The sequence below is a fragment of the Lissotriton vulgaris genome, chromosome 5, assembly GCF_964263255.1.
Source record: "Lissotriton vulgaris chromosome 5, aLisVul1.2, whole genome shotgun sequence".
NCBI lineage: Eukaryota > Metazoa > Chordata > Amphibia > Caudata > Salamandridae > Lissotriton > Lissotriton vulgaris.
In genome coordinates this window covers 934,110,794-934,123,693 of record NC_141693.1, presented here as the reverse complement: position 1 = coordinate 934,123,693, position 12,900 = coordinate 934,110,794, and the positions used below count along the sequence as shown (strand labels likewise).

Below are 12,900 nucleotides of genomic sequence, written 5' to 3'. Positions count from 1 at the left end.
CTCCTCCTCCTGTCCCTTTGGTGCCCATGCCTATTATAGGTGATCCATTTGATCGTATAGGTATGGACTTAATCGGCCCTTTGCCGAAATCCTCACGAGGACACCAGTACGCTCTTGTGTTGGTTGATTATGCCACACGATATCCTGAGGCTTTTCCTCTTAAGGCAGCTACTTCAGCAGCGATAGCCCAGAGGTTAGTGGAGGTTTTCTCTCGTATGGGTTTTCCAAGGGAGATTGTTACCGATCAGGGCACCCCATTTGTTTCCCCGTTTGATGCAACAGGTGTGCATACAATTGAACATCAAACACATTAAGACATCTGTGTATCACCCCCGACAGACGGGTTGGTTGAGCGATACAACGGCTCCCTTAAGCTAACGTTAAAAAAGTTGATGTCTGGTGATGGGAAGAACTGGGACCAGTTACTACCTCTTGCACTCTTTGTACTCCGTATTCAGAAACAGTCTAGTCTAGGGACCTCTCCATTTGAGTTATTGTTTAGGAGACCCCCTAGAACACTTCTTGAAATAACTAAAGACAGTTGGGAAACTGAGGGAGCACAGGAAGCTGAGGCCCTATTGGACTATACCCGGCAACTGCAGACCAGGTTACATAAACTCAGAACGCTTGCCCACGACCATTTAGCCATAGCCCAAACCAAACAGAAAACCCTTTATGATCATGGTACGAAGTGGAGGATATTGGATGTCGGCGATTGGGTTCTGATTTTATTACCCTCCTCTACACATAAAATGAAGAAGGAGTGGCAAGGACCCTTCAAAGTTTTGAGGAAAATAGGACGCACTACATACCTGGTACAGTTAGGAAGAGGCAAAACCCAAATGTATCATATCAACATTCTAAAAAAATGGTTAGGAAAGCCCCCACTGACAGTTAATGTAGTGTCTTCTGTATCCGATACAAACCATACAGTCAGTGATGCCCCTATTAATCCTGATCTGTCTGCTACACAACAAAAAGACGTTAAAACCTTACTTTTGTCTCATACAGAAGTGTTCTCGGACCAACCGGGCCGTACACACTTAGCAGAACACTGTATCCCTACTCTTCCAAATACAGTTGTAAAGCAAAAACCCTACCGAATCCCAGAGGCAAGACGCTTGTCATTCCAGGCCGAGGTAGACAGCATGTTAAAATCCGGGATCATAGTCCCTTCCCACAGTAACTGGTGCTCACCGGTGGTGTTGGTACCGAAGCCTGATGGTAGCATCCGCTTTTGTATAGACTTCAGGGCCGTTAACCGGGTGTCTAAATAAGACGCATACCCCTTACCTAGGGTCGATGAACTCCTGGAACGTCTTGGCGAGGCCCGGTACATCACAATCATAGACCTCACCAAGGGTTATTGGCAGATACCCCTTGCACCTAAAGATATGGAAAAGACGACCTTCTCCACCCCTTCTGGTCACTACCACTTTACGGTACTTCCCTTTGGGTTGCATGGGGCACCAGCAACGTTTCAGAGAGTCATGGATACGCTACTGGCACCTCACTTGCACTATGCGTCGGCTTATTTAGATGACATTGTAGTATTTAGCAAGACATGGGACGACCATTTGATAAACCTTGGGAACATACTGTCTAGTTTGAAGGATGCCAATCTACACATCAATGCAAAAAAAATCTAGATTTGCTTTTCAACAGGTCAAGTATCTGGGTTACCTACTAGGGGACTGTCAGATTAAACCCCAGACCGAGAAACTCAAAGCCATCAAGGCGTTACCCTACCCTTCTACGAAAAAAGAGCTCAGGGCCTTCTTGGGGCTGGTGGGTTATTACCGCCGGTTCATTGCTCAGTTTGCTAGTATGGCCGGTCCTCTCACTGATCTCCTCGGTAAAAACGTTAAGTCATCTTCACTTCCCGCCCCCTCTGTCGTTCACACTTCTGCCTTCCAGGCTTTGAAGGTTGCTCTGACTTCTTCCTCTGTTCTCATTTCCCCTGATTTCCTTAAACCGTTCATTCTACAGACGGACGCCCCAGTGGTTGGTATAGGAGCAGTTCTTTCCCAGGAGGATGACCAAGGGGCTGAGAGGCCTGTGCTCTTTATCAGCCGAAAGCTGTTTCCTAGGGAGCAGGCGTATTCTACGATTGAAAAGGAATGCCTGGCTGTCCGTTGGGGAGTGGAAAAGCTGAGGTACTATCTCGAAGGAAGGCTGTTTGTTACGTTGGAGCCAGGTCAAAGGAGCATGGTCCTTATACAACACAAAGGGAACAATGACCGAATCCTGCGTTGGTTCTTTGCTCTGCAGCCTTTCCAGATTGAGGTCCGTCATCAGAAGGGTTCTTTGCAGGGGAATGTTGACTTTCTCTCCCGTTATCCGATTTCCCCCGATCGGGTCAATCCTGAGGGTGGGATGTGTCCCGAAGTCAAGCTCCCTGACTCAGATGAGCTCCCTGACTCGGACGGATGGGTTGTACCTGCTAACATTTCTTCCTTTCCACCCCGTCCGCAGGATCCTTTGGACGTTTCCTGGGTTTCCCCGGCTCTACCTTCGTTGACCCCGTCACTGCATCTGCCTTCCGTGACGCTGGGGGTGTGTTCCCCGGCATCTCCAACAGTCGACCAATCAGGTGAAAGAACGTCATCTACAGCAGTCCAATCGGACGAGCCGGGGGCGTTTAAGGAAGCCCCGTCTCGGATTGTCGACGCGGAACCTCTCGGACACCAGCCGACGCACAAGGAGAACGCCAAGGACGAAGAATAAGGAAGTGCCGAAGAACCGCTACTGGGACCCCTGGAACAGAGACTCGACAAGCCAGGAGGCCAGCGTTACCACGAGTTGCCCTGCCACACTTCCAGGGGAGAAGTGTGGCTCCACAAGGTACGAGGGCGTTTTCGGGGATTGTTTAAATCACGGGGTGGGACGGGGTAGCCTGAGGGTGGTCACTATCGCCGTGCACTGCTGTTCGCCTACACTAAAAAGGCTGCTATAGATGGTGGTAGTATCCTGGTGATCCCTCACTTCCCTGCCCCCCTCCCACTCGTTACACATCGGTCCCAGCCACTAACGCGGCTGTCTCTTTTCCTTTTCCTGAGCTTACGTCCGGACCAACGACCACCCCTGGTAAAGCAAAGACGGGAACCGAAGACCCCGGAAGTTCGCCAGAGGAGAGAGCCCACGCTTGTGTTGTGTGCCTTGCTGGACATTGTGTTACTTACACCCCTGAGACCTAATAAGTACTGTCAAACCGAATAAAACGGTTAAACATAGACTTAAATTCGCAGCGACTCTCATTACCCCAACCCCACTCCCCACACTGGATCAGTACATTTTCGTAGGACAGGTTCCTTTAAAGCACGGAGCCTGAAATATAGCATCTCAATAGTTCAATATGCTGTCAAGAATTGTCCTAGGTGTTGCACCCCAGGTCTTGGTGGCGGCACCAGCACCTTGTGTGCTCTCTCAACTGAAGAGAAGTTCGATATGCATTTTAGTTTTGATGTCTTAGTATAAGGTCCTCCACAAAAAGGTCAATTGACGGGGCCTCCGCCCCCTCCGGGGCCCCCATCACCCTTAAGTTGTTCCTATGGGCCCGGTCCTCCTGGTCCTCTAGTTTTGCTGCTATTATATTTTGTTGATTAATTAGGCGTTGGACTTTAGTATCACTGACCTCCATGTGGCCACCTGTAAACTGGAAGATTGTTTCTGCCACTGTGACTTTTCCCAGAGGTTTTGTTCATGTCGGCACTGAGGAGTTTCATTTCTACTGTACACTTATCAATTTCCGCTTCAAGTGTCGTTCCTAGTTCATGAATAGGCTCCATGATGGCCCTAAGCGAGGGCTCTGTCTTCTATTCCTCCTGTCCACCCATCACCCCTTTGCCCGGGCCGCTGCCTGGGCACTGTGTATTTGTCCAGCTTATTGGACTGGGTAGGGGGAGCTCCCTTTAGGCGCATAGTTTACGGCACTGTAGGGGGCTATCTTTTGTATTGCTACTCCCCAACCCCTGTTGAGGGCCGCAGCCACTCACATAGATCAAGCCGCTGTCTAGAGGCTCCTCAGCCGCACCGCCCTGTGTACTTCTCTTTGGCTCTTGTTCACCACTCAAAACCACGCTTGGCCTGGGCACTTCGGAGCACTCTCAGGACCTATATTGCCCACCTAGATCTGTTGGTGACTTCACATGTGGTACTGCCCTGTCCTGTGCTTGCCGGTTGTCGCTATTTCTAACTTTCCCAGGATCAAGCAAGACGAAACATGTATCATTGGCTGGTTTCCACTCCCTAGTGTAATTTCGGTAGCGATTTGGCCCATTATGGAGCCACTATAGGTCCACTGTGCCCGTGTACCAGCAGTTCAAGAATCAGCAATTAACTACCAGGTTAGAGCGGCAGCCACTGCTCTTTTCGTAAGCTCCAGAGTGCTCCCAGCACCTTCCCACCTCTCTGGATGCCATCAGGGCACTGCCCCAGAGATGGAGGCCTTCTCACTTGTGCTATAGGCCTCCCTTGCTGGGGTCCGCGTGCCGCTTCTTCTGCCCCCCCCCTTTGGGTCATTCGGCAGCGGCTCACCATTCCAGCCGCTGCTCTCCACATAGTGAGCGCGGGCGGGGCGCAGCAGCACGATCGGGAGAGGACGTCCAAGAGACTTCAGTGGGTCCCTGCTTGTGTTATCTTCCGCGGGCCGCAGACCCCATTCATCACCATTTCACGCTGTGGATGCCCACCCTTAGCGGTCTCTGCTCCGCCTACCTTCTGGCACTGCAGAGCCGGCAATGTCTCCTGATGGCCCAGGCCCAAGTTGCTTCAGTCGCCTCCGGGCAGGTCCTCCCCACCACCGACGGCTCCCCGGTAGCTGCTCACTTTGCCATCCACAGCGAGGCGGGTGTTCAGTAGAACAGGGTGGATTCTTTTGGATTTTGAAGGAGTTACGGAGGGCTGCAGTGGAGCACTTTAGTTACACGATCATCTTGGTTGGTGCCAAGCCACGCCCCAACTGACCCTAAACTATTAGCCGCAACTATTGCCCATTACAAAAAGATAAATGGCTGACACATTTTACAATGTGGTGGGTATGGCTGCACGGAGTGAAGATGGGTTTCGACTGATCATGAAAGAGAGCAAGTATAGAACTTTATAACTTCATTCAATTTCCTAAAGCAACATTTCTGGTGGCTGTGCTCTATGTCACCGGTTACTGGAAACCAAGCAAGGCAGGTACTCAATGTGGATTCTCAAAGCAGAGAATTGGCAAACTGGATATGAAGCCTAAAGCTCGTAGATGAAACATAGAACCTAGATTGGTGCCTATTACTATATGGGATAAACCTCTATTTCAAACCCAAGACATTGTATAGCAGCAGTCTTCAATCTGTGGGGTGTGACTCCCAGGGGAGCTGTGGAATCCTGGAAAGGAGGTCGCTCATTTGCAGGCCTAACTTCTGCCTGGAATTCAAAATGTGCTTTTCCTTTTGGACAAAGGCCGGGACCTTTCATTCCGATCGTTAAGTAACTTCAGCTAAAGTATTTTGACTCATGTGCTTGAAAACAAAGAGACCTTGTAAATCAATCCTTCAAGTAAGTGCTCAAGCCAGGGTACCTGCTTGCCTGAATGACATGTAAATGTGGATAGGAGTTAATCTGCAAATGTAAAGGTTGCTTGGGAGTGGTTATAGCTTTAATTGCATGAATCACTCCAAGCTTTGTGATGGCTAAGCTGTGGTTTGTTTTGCATGGTGGCACAAAGAGTTCACAACTGGGTTGTGAAGTGCATGCTTTCTCTGCCTTCTTTAAGGCAAAGACCGATACTATAAGACGTGATCTCCTCAATGATGTTTGCCGTTACTCCAACCCCATCGGCATAACTTCCACTCAACCTAAAAACAATGCGACATGGTCATCCTTCGACACCTACTCAGAAGAAACAATTAACAAACTGCTGGGCACCTTGAAACCCTCTAATCAGCTCACTGACCCCTTACCTGCGAATGATGTAAAAGACTTCACCCCTCTGCTCCTCCCACTCTGGACTAAAATCATAAACTCTTCCCTTCAAAAAGTTCTCATCCCTGACTCCCTCAAGGTGGGGCAAGTCACGCCTATACTCAAGGTCAGCAGGGTCAGCTGTAGGTTTCTTAACAATTACCGCCCTATCACCAATATCCCCACCTTGGCCAAACTGCTGGAAAAATGTGTTCCACTCCAACTGACTAAACACATCGATCAGTTTTACCTCCTCAACCCACATCAATCAGGTTTCCGAGCAAGACACAGTACGGAAACGGCCATGACACACATAATTGACGACGCCCTCCAAATCCTAGACCGCAATGACTCCTGCCTCCTCATCCTACTTGATCTCTCCTCAGCTTTTGACACCGTCAAACATGAGAACCTACTTGAGCTGCTAAACACCAGAATGGGTCTATCGGGAACTGTCCTCAAATGGTTCACTTCCTTCCTACATCACCGGACTCAGAAGTTCAAGATCATCAACGTGCTATCCCCAGCTGTGCCTGTTTCATTAGGCGTCCCTCAAGGATCTTCACTATCCCCCACATTGTTCAACCTAGTCATGGAACCACTCACCACCTTGCTCCAAGCATCTAATGTACACTTTCATATGTACGCCGATGACACTAAACTCTACCTTAAACTACAATCCCCGGAAGACATCAAACTTCTGAACTCTACGCTCAAAAACACCCAATCATGGTTGGCCGATAATCATCTCAAACTTAATGCTCTGAAAACTGAGTTCCTTCTAATCTCACCTCCGGCGAAAATCTCCACCACTCAAACCTGGCTTAAGCACCTAACTGCATTCAATGTCCAACCCACCATCATGGACTCCGTGAAATCATTAGGCATCACTCTTGACGCCAATCTCAACATGCAGCAGCATATCAACAAGCAACTAAGGGAGCTAACTTCCAAATCAACACTCTGAGGAAACTTAAACCCTTCCTCCCAACTAAGGACTTCCAAACCGCAGTTCAAGCCCTAGTCATTCCACGCATAGACTAAAGAACCGTGGCTCTCAGCGGACTCCCCCTATCAACAACAGCACCCCTAAGAGCCTCCTTGAACGCTGCAGCGAGACTTATCACTGGTTTTAGAAAACACTCGCATATTTCCCCTGACTTAAAATCCCTGAACTGGCTCCCTTTTGAAGCCAGAATACAGCTGAAAATTGCCTGCATGACACACATGGCTGTACACCACAAGTCTCCCAGCTACCTCACTCAAAAGCTGACTTTATCAGGAGGCTCGAGAAACAACAGAAGCACAAAGAATCTCCTCCTGAAACCTCGAAGATTCCGGAAGGAAAAACTTACAAGCGCTCCTTCTCAGAAATGGCACCCAGGATTTGGAATGCCCTCCCTCCCGAAACCAGGCTTATCTCCTCCACTGCACTCTTTAAGAAAGAAGCAAAAGCTATCCTTATGGCTAGTCGCACTTGAACCCTTTTTTGGTTGTACCGAAGACTTTGCACAGACTTTGTATTATTGCTTATTCTGATTGTCTATTGTACTAAGTTGTTTATCAGATTATTACTCTAGTTTGTTACACACCGACTACCCACTACTATCTTGTACCCAATAGTTTGCTTTTGCCGGTCTATTTTATTGTCTATTCCTTCACAAGTTGTTTATCTGGTTACTATCCTAGTTTGCTACCCACCTACTACCCATTACTATCTTGTACCCACAAGTTTTCTTAATCTCCCGCTTGTTTCCCTTACCCGTGTTTACTGTAAAGCGCTCTGATATCTGCAAAGATCTTGTCCGCGCTATATAAAACTTTGAAAATAAATAAAATAAAAATAAAAATTGTAAAACTATTTTCACAGTTTGTAGCAGTCTATAATATATTGTGTGTAAGGCAAGTATAAAATAATAACTTAAACATTCACTGTGCTTTCTGTCACAGGCTGTGACCGCATAGCACTAAAAATACATAGGTCACTATTCTCCACTGTGCTGACCAAATTTAATTCTGTGTCAATCTGGTTACACACAGCCCTCTGCAGTGCATTAAATAACAGAGGTTTTATAATGTACTACAGTGCATTTCCCATTGAGTACATTTATTTTTCATTTAAGCTACCCATTATTTGATATGTAGCTACCTGATGGTGAAAGACCTAAACACTAACAAAATATTTGGCAGCACAAGCGTCTCAATCATATCTATGAGGCGAAGCAAAGTCACCCTGCGTGGCTTTGTATTGCCTCGTTGATATTGAGTAAGACGAGGGAGCCGCGAGACACGCCCATCTCTGCTGGCCACGCCCCCCCCCACCAAGTATAAATAGTGCGCGCTGACTGCGAGCGCGACACTGACAAGAGACTCCTGAGTCGGAAAGCCGGGAGCGCGATAGCCCAACCATTTTTAAAAACTTGTGTGATATTGTGTATTTTTAAGACTTCACTTGATTCCCTGGCACTTCCTCGCACTTCCCTGAACAGCGGATCTAACGCTGGTACGGGTAAAACCTACCTCCCGGTCGCCATTACCGACAACGAGGGAGCCACGAGACACGCCCATCTCTGCTGGCCACTCCCCCCTCCAACGCCCAGACTACCTAAAATAAATCATGTGCCTCTGCCGGAAGCGCAGCGGACGAGCGCAGCGGGCACGACAATGGCGCGCTTAAGGCAAGCTCGTCTGCGCTCGTCCGTGCTAGGCAGAGCACAGAGCCAGATCCCAGAGCCAATACTACCGACCAGAAGCGCAAATACGCAAGGGACACATTACTCCACCTGAACAAAGAGGTACAAGATCTATGCAGACACTCCATTCCCGGGGATCACCCCCGCAACCGATGCTCTCACTGCCCGTACAAATTCACCCCCACCGGCCCCGACAACCCTCCCCACACCCCCATCCACAGGGCCCTAATCAACTGTAGATCCCTTCCCAAGCACTCACTGGAAATATACCAACTATTGGAAGACCATGACCTTGATGTTCTCTTCCTTACGGAAACTTGGCTAGGACCGGACTCTGACCCCGACATTGTAAACTCTCTTCCCTTGGGGCGGTCCAAGTGATGGATAAGGAAGCCCGGGGGTAAAGGCGGGGGTATCGCTATCATTTACAAAGACCACCTTTCATGCCGTCTGCAAGGCAGTCCTCTCCTAGAATGCGAAAACACCATGTTTTCAATTCAGATCTCACCATGTAAATCCTTATCGGGCTTCCTCATCTACCGCCCTCCGGGGTCCCTAGGTCAATTCTGTGAATCCCTCACGGAACACACATTTACACTGGCCGCTACCCACCCCGAATGTCTGATCTTAGGTGACCTGAATATCCATTTTGATAAAAAGGAAGCCAAAGCAGCCACCGACCTGATAGCAGATCTCGAAACTCTCCAGCTAAAATTATCTAGCCGTCTTCCAACCCACTCACTGGGACACTTACTAGATACAATATTTACCAACATCAAGGACCTCACTGTCCTTGACCCTATCCCGGTACCTTGGACCGATCACTTCCTAGTCCCAATAAATTGGCAGTCAATCCCCACTCCCGGCCCTACTGCACTAATAAACAAACCTACGCGACCCTGGTCCAAACTAGATGCAGAAAATTGGAAACATCAGCTAGAATGCTCCCCTCCTGAACTCGATACCAACCCCATTCGCGCCGACGCAGAATTTTCTACATGGATAGGAGACACTCTGGACAAAACACTTCCCCCAAAAATCTCCAGCAACCCACGGGGTAAAGCATCCTCCCCCTGGTTCACTAGTGAAATGCGGCTTTTAAAGAAAGCATGTAAGAGATCAGAAAGAGACTGGAGGAAAAACTTTGATGCCGCAAAAAAAATTGAATATAAAAAAACCCTCCTCAAATATAAAAAAAGCACTCAAAACTGCTCAAATTAACTACTTTGAGGAGAAAATAAGATCTTCTACCAACTCATCGCGGGAAACATTTCAAATAGCCAAGAAACTTCTTAAAGTGCCGGAGCCCCCCCCCCCGTGATCGAACCCTCAGCTACCCGCTGCAATGAACTTGCAGAATTTTTCAATTAAAAAATCAATAACATCATCAACTCCCTTCCTCCGCCCACTCTGGACACTTACTTCACCTCCTCCGCCGCTGACCAACCCAAGCACCCTCATGCAGCAACTGCTGACCAGCTGTCAGATTTCATTCCCCTGACAACAGACACCATCCTCCTGAACTCTATCAAGAGTGGCTGCCCCACTGACCCGGCACCACTCAACATCCTAAAACTAGTCGCACCCACCATTCTCCCCCATCTGATCAAACTGATTAACAGCTCACTCGCCTGTGGCACCGTCCTCCCAAGCTGGAAAAAAGCAATGTTGAAAGCACTGATCAAAAAACCGCATTGGACCCACTAGAACTGGACAACTACAGGCCGATCTCCCTGCTCCCAGGCATTAGCAAAATAGCGGAGAAGTACGTCAACCACAGCCTATCCCACCACCTTGAAACCAAAGGTCTGCTGGAACCTTCTCAAACAGGATTTAGGCCAGGCCAGAGCACAGAAACTGCAATTTTGGCGGTGGTCGAGGAGGCAAGGAAAATCATGGATGCAGGAGGATCAGTGGCAATGATCCTCCTAGACCTAAGCGCTGCCTTCGACACCGTCAACCATTCTACACTGGTCCACAGGCTCAGGGACCTTGGTATTGCAGGAACGGCTCTGACCTGGCTCAAATCCTTCCTAGAGAATAGATCTTTCCAGGTGGCAGACGGCAACTTCACGTCCAAGCCTATGGCCATCAGCTGTGGGGTCCCTCAGGGCTCCTCCCTGAGTTCGACCCTTTTTAATGTCTACATGTCCCCCCTTGAGAAAGTCGTCACCCCATTTGGGATCAAGCTTTTAACCTACGCCGACGACACTCAACTTGTGATATCCCTAAGCCAGCAAGACCACTCCCTCCCCAATCTTCAAACCTGTCTTACCGAAATAACTAAGTGGATGAATCTTTCCCACCTCAAACTGAACAACGACAAAACCGAGATAATGATTCTAGGCAATAAATCTCTCTACAACCCCACATCCCTATGGCCACCCACCATGGGTCCCCCCCCCCCGCCCCGAAACATGAAATTAAGAGCCTGGGCATATGGCTAGACGAAGGCCTTAATTTCTCGGCCCAAGCAAGGAAAACGGCGGGAACATGCCACGGCCTCCTACAGTCAGCAAGGAAAATCTTACCCCTACTCCCGGCACATTCCCGCAAACTCCTAGTTCATGCCCTTGTGCTGTCCCGCCTGGACTACGGTAATGCCCTGTACCTGGGGGCCCCCAAAAAAGTACTGTCCAAACTTCAGACAGTACAAAACGCCGCAGCCCGCATTCTCACAGGAACCAACCGCCGCTGCTCAGCCAAACCAGCCCTAAACGCTTTACGCTGGCTCCCCGTCCAGGAAAGAATAAAATTCAAGGCTCTTTGCACCACCTACAAAATTCTGCACGGTAAGGCCCCCCCAATACTACAAAATCTCATTTCACCCCATACCACCACAAGAACGCTTCGTTCCTCCAACTGCAACCTAGCCTCCATACCTAGAATCAAGAAAGCTCGCTCAGGCGGTCGATTGTTCTCATACAATTCAGCCAAACTTTGGAACACCCTACCCCCAGACATCAGAGCCCAACCCAACCTTCTCTCATTCCGCAGAGCACTCAAAACATGGCTATTCCCGTGATACCCCACCGCAGAAGGCTCTTGCCACTTAGCGCTGGACGCTCACGGGCAGCCATGCGCTCTACAAATCCGATAAATAAATAAATAAATAAATAAGACAAAGCAGCCCAAGTCGCTGCGTTGCCTTACACTATGTCAAGTAGGTGTTCCATAGGTTTTACAGTGGGTGTTCTCACGCAACACCCATGGATTTTGACCCTGCCCCAGATTTGTAAAACCATGTAAACCTGGGGCTGCACCAAAACCTTACGCCTCACCAAAGCAGGCGTAACGAGGAGAAATGTTTTCATTTCTCCTTGTTTTTCCTCTTTCAATGTGTGTTCCTCTTTCTATGTCTGCTGTATTCTGCAGCACCCATAGAAAGAGGAAAACCCCTCTCAGGATTCTTTTTTTGCAGGAAGGTGCCCTTTCCTGCACAAAAACAATCCTGCCTATGGTGGTGTTAGGCAGCATTTTGTGCGCCAACGCAGGGGGAAAGGACAGGAATGCACCATATTTCCTAAATAAGGTGCATTTCTGCCCTTTCACATTGGTGTCGGGCAGCGCAGCAAGAAGACTTGCAGCGCTGCCCTACGCCAATGCCTCATAAATAAGCCTCTTTGTTTTAGCAACACCTTTGACTACGCCCCCAAGCTCTCTTACTGACCTTTGGTTTGCTAAACACTGTTTAATTTATTTCCCCAATGTAAAAATTATTTGCTGTGGGACTTTGGGGCGTTTCTGGTTGTTGATAGTTGGCAATGATGAGGAGGACCAAGTTCTAGTATTTTTCGTGAGGAGAGGGTCCTTGCGCTTAAAATTGTTTGACAGGGGGGTCTCAGCATCAAAAGGTTTGAAGACCTCTACTGTATAGTGATGTTAACCCTTCAGGGTCAACCTCAGTAAACAAAATACCAGTGAAGAACATGAGAATTTTACTAAAGGTGAGAACAGTAAGGGGTGTGCAAATAAATGCATTTTCGGGATTGTATCTAAATGGAGCTGCAATTCAGCTAGGTTTTGCAGGTGAAACCTGGGAAACATGACCCCTCTTTCAGTAAAGACAAAGTAACGAACTCTGAAAACTCTCCGCCTATTTTCCCGCAGAGATGAAACAGAACGTGCAAGTCCTTTTGTGCACAGAGATATGTTACTGCATACATTATGGACGTGAATGTGCAAAGCACACGTTTACCTGTGGGCATCTTGGGCTGAATGACAGATGTTTATTGTCACCCAACCGTACTCATTTTAACGA

At 48.5% G+C, this 12,900-nt stretch overlaps 1 protein-coding gene across 1 annotated transcript in view; it reads right to left on the bottom strand.

Annotated features, from left to right (window-relative positions):
- Positions 1 to 12,900, bottom strand: part of STK32C (serine/threonine kinase 32C) — a 1,581,084-nt gene that overhangs the window by 29,230 nt on the left and 1,538,954 nt on the right. The window lies entirely within an intron of this gene.